The sequence below is a fragment of the Nomascus leucogenys genome, chromosome X, assembly GCF_006542625.1.
Source record: "Nomascus leucogenys isolate Asia chromosome X, Asia_NLE_v1, whole genome shotgun sequence".
In the NCBI taxonomy this organism is placed as follows: domain Eukaryota; kingdom Metazoa; phylum Chordata; class Mammalia; order Primates; family Hylobatidae; genus Nomascus; species Nomascus leucogenys.
Window position 1 is genome coordinate 57,668,783 of NC_044406.1, and position 10,584 is coordinate 57,679,366.

A 10,584-nucleotide genomic window follows, 5' to 3' on the forward strand; every position below is an offset into this window, starting at 1 on the left:
ACAAAATATTTGAATAGACACTTCACCATAAAAGAGATAGCAATAGCAAATAAATGCAGGAAAATAAGCTCATTATCACTATCTATTAGGGGAATGCAAATTAAAACCACAATGAGATACCAGCACTTACCTATTACAATGGCTTAAAAATGGACCATATAAAACAATAGCAAGGATATAGAGCAATTAGAACTCCTACAAACACTGCAGGTGGAAATATAAATTGATACAACTGCTTTGGAAAACAGTTTGGCAGCTTCTTAAGTTAATCATACAACTACCATATGGATCAGTCATTTCATTCTTAGATATTTAGTCAAGGCAAATAAAAATGTATCTACACAAAGGCTTGTATACAAATAATCATAGCAACTTAATTTGTAAAACTGGAAATAACTCAAAGGTTCATCACAGTTGAATGATCAACAAATTGTGGTATATGCATTCTAGCAGGCAGAAGAAAAAATGTACTAGAGATCAGAAGACCTGTATTCCAGTTCTGGAGTTTCATGAGTTAGAATAAGTACAGTAACATTAAAATTTGTCACTGTTCTTATTTAGACAATGAAGGAAATAATATTTCCCTTTTTTATATGTTGGTTCTAAAACTCAAATGAGGTAAATATATGGAATTATTTGGTAAGCTATAATTTTATGACATTTTATTGGTTTTTAATTTCTTTTCTTGACTTTTTTCTGATTGCATCTATGAAATTATATTTTCTGAAATTTTAATTTTTCTTTCTTCAGATGTGTTATCATATTAAAGAAGGCTATAGCCTTAGAACTTTTTCTTTAAGTCCTTAGCTAATAACTGATACATTTTGACATTCTTGGAAGGTTCATTTGTGTTTGATAATTTACTTCCTGTGAAACACAGAAGGCTAGTATAAGGGGTGACAAGAATATCATCATGACTGACTGTTGATTTTTTTAGCACATTAACAAATATTCATACTCAGTCTTTGAATTATATTTTTTAGGTTCTTGCCCCCAATAAAAGATTTTGGGCATTGAAATATCCAGTCCATTTTTAACTCTTACATGACCGAACTCGAATAATGCCTTCAAATTGGAACATATCTTTATCGTTAGAAAATATAATTACAAATAACACATGTAAGTAAGGCTCCAAAGTTCTGCAGGTTTCTTCTCTGGCTTACTGTTCCTCTTAAAAACACTTTTGTGTAAAAACATAAAACTGCAGTTAGCATTTAGGCTCTTTTTCATCAAATATAAAAACCCAGCCCAGCTCATGTCCCGTTTGGCAACAACCCTTAGACACTTTACTGTCCTAGACCCCAGAGGAAGGCCATCTTACTCTCAACATGCATTTTATTACCCAGCCCACTCCCAACATTAAAAAATGCTCCAAAAATTAGATTCCGGCCCTCAAACCCCACAACAGGAGTTAATTAACCTCGCCTTCAATGTGTACAATAATAGAGTAGAGGCAGCCAAGTAGCAACATATTTCTAAGTTGCAATTCCTTGCCTCAACTGCGAGACAAACCCCAGCCACATCTCCAGCACACAATAACTTCCAAACACCTGAACCACAGCAGCCAGGCATTCCTCCAGGATGGCCTACCCTAGGATCTTGCTTCAAGTGCCAGAAATCTGGCCACTGGTCCAAGAAATGCCCACAGCCCAGGATTCCTTTTGAGCCATGTCCCATTGGTGTGGGACCCCACTGGAAATCTGACTGTCCAACCCGGCAGCCACTCCCAGAGCCCCTGGAACTCTGGCCCAAGGCTCTCTGACTGACTCCTTCCCAGATCTTCTCGGCTTAGTGGCTGAAGACTGACACTGCCCAATCACCTCGAAACCCTACAGACACTTTGAGTAACTCATACAGTGGAGGGTAAGTCCGTCCCCTTATTAATCAATACGGAAGCTACCCACTCCACATTACTTTCTTTTCAAAGGTCTGTTTCCCTTGCCTCCATAACCATTGTGGGTATTGACGGCCAGGCTTCTAAACCTCTTAAAATTCCCCAACTCTGATGCCAACTTGGACAATGTTCTTTTATGCACTCCTTTTAAGTTATTCCCACTTGCCGAGTTCTGTTATTAGGTTGAGATATTTTAACTAAATTATCTGCTTCCCTGACTATTCCTAGGCTACAGGAACACCTCATTGCTGCCATTTTCCCCAGTTCAAAGCCTCCTTCACATCTTCCTCTCGTATCCCCCCACCTTAACCCACAAGTATAGGACATCTCTGCTCCCTCCCTGACAACCAATCACACGCCCATTACTATCCCATTAAAACCTAATCACCCTTACCCCGCTCAACACCAATATCCCATTCCACAGCACGCTTTAAAAGGATTAAAGCCTGTTATCACTCGCCTGTTACAGCATGGCCTTTTAAAGCCTATAAACTCTCCTTACAATTCCCCCATTTTACCTGTCCAAAAACTGGACAAGCCTTAATCTTGGTTACTTCAGGATCTGCGCTTTATCAACCAAATTGTCTTGCCTATCCACCCCATGGTGCCAAACCCATATACTCTCCTATCCTCAATACCTCCCTGCACAACCCCTCCATAACCCATTATTCCAATCTTGATCTCAAACATGCTTTCTTTTCTTTATATAAGTATAGAGTTCACTTTCTTTTTGTTATTTTATTATTATTATTATTATACTTTAAGTTTTAGGGTACATGTGCACAATGTGCAGGTTTGTTACATATGTATACATGTGACATGTTGGTGTGCTGCACCCATTAACTCGTCATTTAGCATTAGGTATATCTCCTAATGCTATCCCTCCCCACTTCCCCCATCCCACAACAGTCCCCGGAGTGTGATGTCCCCCTTCCTGTGTCCATGTGTTCTCATTGTTCAATTCCCATCTATGAGTAAGGACATGCGGTGTTTGGTTTTTTCCTTGCGATAGTTTGCTGAGGATGATGCTTTCCAGTTTCATCCATGTCCCTAGAAAGGACATGAACTCATCGTTTTTTATGGCTGCATAGTATTCCATGGTGTATATGTGTCACATTTTCTTAATCCCATCTATCGTTGTTGGACATTTGGGTTGGTTCCAACTCTTTGCTATTGTGAATAGTGCCACAATAAACATACGTGTGCACGTGTCTTTATAGCAGCATGATGTATAGTCCTTTGGGTATATACCCAGTAATGGGATGGCTGGGTCAAATGGTATTTCTAGTTCTAGATCCCTGAGGAATCGCCACGCTGACTTCCACAATGGTTGAACTAGTTTACAGTCCCACCAACAGTGTAAAAGTGTTCCTATTTCTCCACATCGCTCCAGCACCTGTTGTTTCCTGATTTTTTAATGATGGCCATTCTAACTGATGTGAGATGGTATCTCACTGTGGTTTTGATTTGCATTTCTCTGATGGCCAGTGATGATGAGCATTTCTTCATGTGGTTTTTGGCTGCATAAATGTCTTCTTTTGAGAAGTGTCTGTTCATGTCCTTTGCCCACTTTTTGATGAGGTTGTTTGTTTTTTTCTTGTAAATTTCTTTCAGTTCATTGTAGATTCTGGATATTAGCCCTTTGTCAGATGAGTAGGTTGCAAAAATTTTCTCCCATTCTGTAGGTTGCCTGTTCACTCTGATGGTAGTTTCTTTTGCTGTGCAGAAGCTCTTTAGTTTAATGAGATCCCATTTGTCAATTTTGGCTTTTGTTGCCATTGCTTTTGGTGTTTAAGACATGAAGTCCTTGCCCACGCCTATGTCCTGAATGGTATTGCCTAGGTTTTCTTGCATGATTTTAATGGTTTTAGGTCTAACATTTAAGTCTTTAATCCATCTTGAATTAATTTTTGTATAAGGTGTAAGGAAGGGATCCAGTTTCAGCTTTCTACATATGGCTAGCCAGTTTTCCCAGCACCATTTATTAAATAAGGAATCCTTTCTCCATTTCTTGTTTTTATCAGGTTTGTCAAAGATCAGATAGTTGTAGATATGCGACATCATTTCTGAGGGCTCTGTTCTGTTCCATTGATCTATGTCTCTGTTGTGGTACCAGTACCATGCTGTTTTGGTTACTGTAGCCTTGTAGTATAGTTTGAAGTCAGGTAGCGTGATGCCTCCAGCTTTGTTCTTTTGGCTTAGGATTGACTTGTCTATGCAGACTCTTTTTTGGTTCCATATGAACTTTAAAGTATTTTTTTCCAATTCTGTGAAGAAAGTCATTGGTAGCTTGATGGGGATGGCATTGAATCTATAAATTACCTTGGGCAGTATGGCCATTTTCACGATATTGATTCTTCTAACCCATGAGCATGGAATGTTCTTCCATTTGTTTGTATCCTCTTTTATTTCATTGAGCAGTGGTTTGTAGTTCTCCTTGAAGAGGTCCTTCACATCCCTTGTAAGTTGGATTCCTAGGTATTTTATTCTCTTTGAAGCAATTGTGAATGGGAGTTCACTCATGATTTGGCTCTCTGTTTGTCTGTGATTGGTGTACAAGAATGCTTGTGATTTTTGTACATTGATTTTGTATCCTGAGACTTTGCTGAAGTTGCTAATCAGCTTAAGGAGATTTTGGGCTGAGATGATGGGGTTTTCTAGATATACAATCATGTCATCTGCAAACAGGGACAACTTGACTTCCTCTTTTCCTAATTGAATACCCTTTATTTCCTTCTCCTGCCTGATTGCTCTGGCTAGAACTTCCAGCACTATGTTGAATAGGAGCGGTGAGAGAGGGCATCCCTGTCTTGTGCCAGTTTTCAGAGGGAATGCTTCCAGTTTTTGCCCATTCGGTATGATATTGGCTGTGGGTTTGTCATAGATAGCTCTTATTATTTTGAGATACGTCCCATCAATATCTAATTTATTGATGGTTTTTAGCATGAAGCGTTGTTGAATTTTGTCAAAGGCCTTTTCTGCATCTATTGAGATAATCATGTGGTTTTTGTCTTTGGTTCTGTTTATATGCTGGATTACATTTATTGATTTGCGTGTGCTGAACCAGCCTTGCATCCCAGGGATGAAGCCCACTTGATTATGGTGGATAAGCTTTTTGATGTGCTGCTGGATTTGGTTTGCCAGTATTTTATTGAGGATTTTTGCATCAATGTTCATCAAGGATATTGGTCTGAAATTCTCTTTTTGGGTTATGTCTCTGCCAGGCTTTGATATCAGGACGATGCTGGCTTCATAAAATGTGTTAGGGAGGATTCCCTCTTTTTCTGTCGATTGGAATAGTTTCAGAAGGAATGGTACCAGTTCCTCCTTGTACCTCTGGTAGAATTTGGCTGTGAATCCATCAGGTCCTGGACTCTTTTTGGTTGGTAAGCTATTGATTATTGCCACAATTTCAGAACCTGTTATTGGTCAATTCAGAGATTCAACTTCTTCCTGGTTTAGTCTTGGGAGGGTGTATTTGTCGAGGAATTTATCCATTTCTTCTACATTTTTTAGTTTATTTGCATAGAGGTGTTTGTAGTATTCTCTGATGGTAGATTGTATTTCTGTGGGATCGGTGGTGATATCCCCTTTTTCATTTTTTATTGCATCTATTTGATTCTTCTCTCTTTTCTTCTTTATTAGTCTTGCTAGCGGTCTATCAATTTTGTTGATCTTTTCAAAAAACCAGCTCCTGGATTCATTAATTTTTTGAAGGGTTTTTTGTGTCTCTATTTCCTTCAGTTCTGCTCTGATTTTAGTTATTTCTAGCCTTCTGCTAGCTTTTGAATGTGTTTGCTCTTGCTTTTCTAGTTCTTTTAATTGTGATGTTAGGGTGTCAATTTTGGATCTTTCCTGCTTTCTCTTGTGGGCATTTAGTGCTATAAATTTCCCTCTACACGCTGCTTTGAACGTGTCCCAGAGATTCTGGTATGTTGTGTCTTTGTTCTCGTTGGTTTCAAAGAACATCTTTATTTCTGCCTTCATTTCATTATGTACCCAATAGTCATTCAGGAGCAGGTTGTTCAGTTTCCATGTAGTTGAGCAGTTTTGAGTGAGTTTCTTAATCCTGAGTTCTAGTTTGATTGCACTGTTGTCTGAGAGACAGTTTGTTATAGTTTCTGTTCTTTTACATTTGCTGAGGAGAGCTTTACTTCCAACTATGTGGTCAGTTTTGGAATAGGTGTGGTGTGGTGCTGAAAAAATGTATATTCTGTTGATTTGGGGTGGAGACTTCTGTAGATGTCTATTAGGTCCACTTGGTGCAGAACTGAGTTCAATTCCTGGGTATCCTTGTTAACTTTCTGTCTCATTGATCTGTCTAATGTTGACAGTGGGGTGTTAAAGTCTCCCATTATTATTGTGTGGGAGTCTAAGTCTCTTTCTAGGTCTCTAAGGACTTGCTTTATGAATCTGGGTGCTCCTGTATTGGGTGCATATATATTTAGGATAGTTAGCTCTTCTTGTTGAATTGATCCCTTTACCATTATGTAATGGCCTTCTTTGTCTCTTTTGATCTTTGTTCATTTGAAGTCTGTTTTATCAGAGACTAGGATTGCAACCCCTGCCTTTTTTTGTTTTCCATTTGCTTGGTAGATCTTCCTCCATCCCTTTATTTTGAGCCTATATGTGTCTCTGCACATGAGATGGGTTTCCTGACTACAGCACACTGATGGGTCTTGCCTCTTTATCCAATTTGCCAGTCTGTGTCTTTTAATTGGAGCATTTAACCTATTTACATTTAAATTTAATATTGTTATGTGTGAATTTGATCCTGTCATTTTGATATTAGCTGGTTATTTTGCTCATTAGTTGATGCAATTTCTTCCTAGCCTTGACGGTCTTTACATTTTGGCATGTTTTTGCAGTGGCTGGTACTGGTTGTTCCTTTCCATGTTTAATGCTTGCTTCAGGAGCTCTTTTAGGGCAGGCCTGGTGGTGACAAAATCTCTCAGCATTTGCTTGTCTGTAAAGTATTTTATTTCTCCTTCATTTATGAAACTTGGTTTGGCTGGATATGAAATTCTGGGTTGAAAATTCTTTTCTTTGAGAATGTTGAATATTGGCCCCCACTCTCTTCTGGCTTGTAGAGTTTCTGCCAAGAGATCAGCTGTTAGTCTGATGGGCTTCCCTTTGTGGGTAACCCGACCTTTCTCTCTGGCTGTCCTTAACACTTTTTCCTTCATTTCAACTTTGGTGAATCTGACAATTATGTGTCTTGGAGTTGCTCTTCTCGAGGAGTATCTTTGTGGCATTCTCTGTATTTCCTGAATCTGAGTGTTGGCCTGCCTTGCTAGATTGGGGAAGTTCTCCTGGATAATATCCTGCAGAGTGTTTTCCAACTTAGTTCCATTCTCCCTGTCACTTTCAGGCACACCAATCAGACGTAGATTTGGTCTTTTCACATAGTCCCATATTTCTTGGAGGCTTTGTTCGTTTCTTTTTATTCTTTTTCCTATAAACTTCCCTTCTCGCTTCATTTCATTCATTTCATCTTCCGTCACTGATACCCTTTCTTCCCGTTGATTGCATCGGCTCCTGAGGCTTCTGCATTCTTCATGTAGTTCTTGAGCCTTGGCTTTCAGCTCCATTGAGTCCTTTAAGGACTTCTCTGCATTGGTTATTCTAGTTATCCATTCATCTAATTTTTTTCAAAGTTTTTAACTTCTTTGCCATTGGTTTGAATTTCCTCCTGTAGCTTGGAGTAGTTTGATCATCTGAAGCCTTCTTCTCTCAACTCGTCAAAGTCATTCTCCATCCAGCTTTGTTCTGCTGCTGTTGAGGAGCTGTGTTCCTTTGGAGGAGGAGAGATCCTCTGCTTTTTAGAGTTTCCAGTTTTTCTGCTCTTTTTTTTCCCCATCTTTATGGTTTTATCTACTTTTGGTCTTTGATGATGGTGACTTACAGATGGGTTTTTGGTGTGGATGTCCTTTCTGTTTGTTAGTTTTCCTTCTAATAGACAGGACCCCCAGCTGCAGGTCTTTTGGAGTTTGCTAGAGGTCCACTCCAGGCCCTGTTTGCCTGGGTATCAGCAGCGGTGGCTCCAGAACAGTGGTTGCTGTAGAACAGTGGATATTGGTGACCTGCAATTGCTGCTGCCTATTGTTCCTCTGGAAGTTTTGTCTCAGAGGAGTACCTGGCCGTATGAGGTGTCAGTCTGCACCTAGTGGGGGGGTGCCTCCCAGTTAGGCTCCTCGGGGGTCAGGGACACACTTGAGGAGGCTGACTGCCCGTTCTCAGATCTCCAGGTTCATGCTGGGAGAACCACTACTCTCTTCAAAGCTGTCAGACAGGGACATTTAAGTCTGCAGAGGTTACTGCTGTGTTTTTGTTTGTCTGTGCCCTGCCCCCAGAGGTGGAGGCTACAGAGGCAGGCAGACCTCCTTGAGCTGTGGTGGGCTCCACCCAGTTCAAGCTTCTGGGCTGCTTTGTTTACCTAATCAAGCCTGGGCAATGGCGGGCGCCCCTCCCCCATCCTCGCTGCCGCCTTGCAGTTTGATCTCAGACTGCTGTGCTAGCAATGAGCGAGACTCCATGGGCGTAGGACCCTCCTAGCCAGGTGCGGGATATAATCTCCTGGTGTGCCTTTTTTTAGGCCCATTGGAAAAGCACGGTATTAGGGTGGGAGTGACCCGATTTTCCAGGTGCCATCTTTCACCCCTTTCTTTGACTAGGAAAGGGAACTCCCTGACCCCTTGCACTTCCCGAGTGAGGCAATGCCTCGCCCTGCTTCGGCTCATGCAAGGTGCACTGCACCCACTGTCCTGTGCCCACTGTCTGGCACTCCCTAGTGAGATGGACCTGGTACCTCAGATGGAAATGCAGAAATCACCCGTCTTCTGCGTCGCTCACGCTGGGAGCTGTAGACCAGAGCTGTTCCTTTTTGGCCATCTTGGCTCCACCCCCCAAACATGCTTTCTTTACTATTCCTTTGCACCCTTCATCCCAGACCCTCTTCACTTTCACTTGGACTGACCCTGACACCCATCAGTCCCAGCAGCTTACCTGGGCTATACTGCCTCAAGGCTTCAGGGACAGCCCTCATTACTTCAGCCAAGCTCTTTCTTGTGATTTACTTTATTTCTACCCCTCTGCTTCTCACCTTATTCAATATAATGATAACCTTCTACTTTGTAGCCCCTCCTTTGAATCTTCTCAACAAGACACCTTCTGCTCCTTCAACATTTATTCTCCAAAGGATATCGGGTATCCCCCTCCAAAGCTCAAATTTCTTCTCCATCCATTACCTACCTCGGCATAATTCATCATAAAAACACACCTGCTCTCCCTGCCGTTCATGTCCAACTGATCTCTCAAACCCCAACCCCTTCTACAAAACAACAACTCCTTTCCTTCCTGGGCATGGTTGGATACTTTCACCTTTGGATGCCTAACAAAACCATTTTTGTTTTTGCCATCCTAACAAAACCATTATATAAACTCACAAAAGGAAATCTAGCTGATCCCATAGATCCTAAATCCTTTCCCTACTCCTCTTTCCATCCCTTGAAGACAGCTTTAGAGACTGCTCCCACACTAGCTCTCCCTGACTCATCCCAACCCTTTTCATTATACACAGCTGAAGTGCAGGGCTATGCAGTTGGAATTCTTACACAAGGACTGGGACTGCGTCCTGTAGCATTTTTGTCCATACAACTTGACCTTACTGTTTTAGGCTGGCCATCATATCTCCATGCAGCAGCTGCTCCCACCCTAATAGTTTTGGAGGCTCTCAAAATCACAAACTGTGCTCAACTCACTCTCTACAGTTCTCATAACTTCCAAAATCTATTTTCTTCCTCACACCTGACACATATACTTTCTTCTCCCCAGTTCCTTCAGCTGTACTCACCCTTTGTTGAGTCTCCCACAGTTACCATTGTTCCTGGTCCAGACTTCAATCCAGCCTCCCACATTATTCCTGATACCACACCTGACCCCCAAGACTGTATCTCTCTGATACACCTGGCATTCACTCCATTTCCCCATATTTCCTTCTTTCCTGTTCCTCACCCTTATCACACCTGGTTTATTGATGGCAGTTCCACCAGGCCTAATCGCTACACACCAGCAAAGGCAGGCTATGCTATATTATATTCGAAATCTATCATTGAGGCTACTGCTCTGCCACCCTCCACTACCTCTCAGCAAGCCAAACTCATTGCCTTAACTCAAGCCCTCACTCTTGCAAAGGAACCACACGTCAATATTTATACTGACTCTAAATATGCCTTCCATATCCTGTACCACCCTGCTGTTATATGGGCAAAAAGAGGTTTCCTCACTATACAAGGGTCCTCCATCATTAATACCTCTTTAATAAAAACTCTTCTCAAGGTAGCTTTACTTCCAAAAAAAACTAGAGTCATTCACTGCAAGGGCCATCAAAAGGCATCAGATCCCATCACTCAGGGCAGTGCTTATGCTGATAAGGTAGCTAAAAAAGCAGCTAGCATTCCAACTTCTATCCTTCACGGCAGTTTTTCTCCTTGTCACCGGTCACTCCCACCTACTCCCCCACTGAAACTTCCACCTATCAGTCTATTCACACACAAAGAAAATGGTTCTTGGACCAAGGAAAATATCTCCTTCCAGCCTCACAAGCCCATTCTATTCTGTCACCATTTCATAACGTCTTCTTTGTAGGTTACAAGCCACTAGCCCACCTCTTAGAACCTCTCATTTCTTTT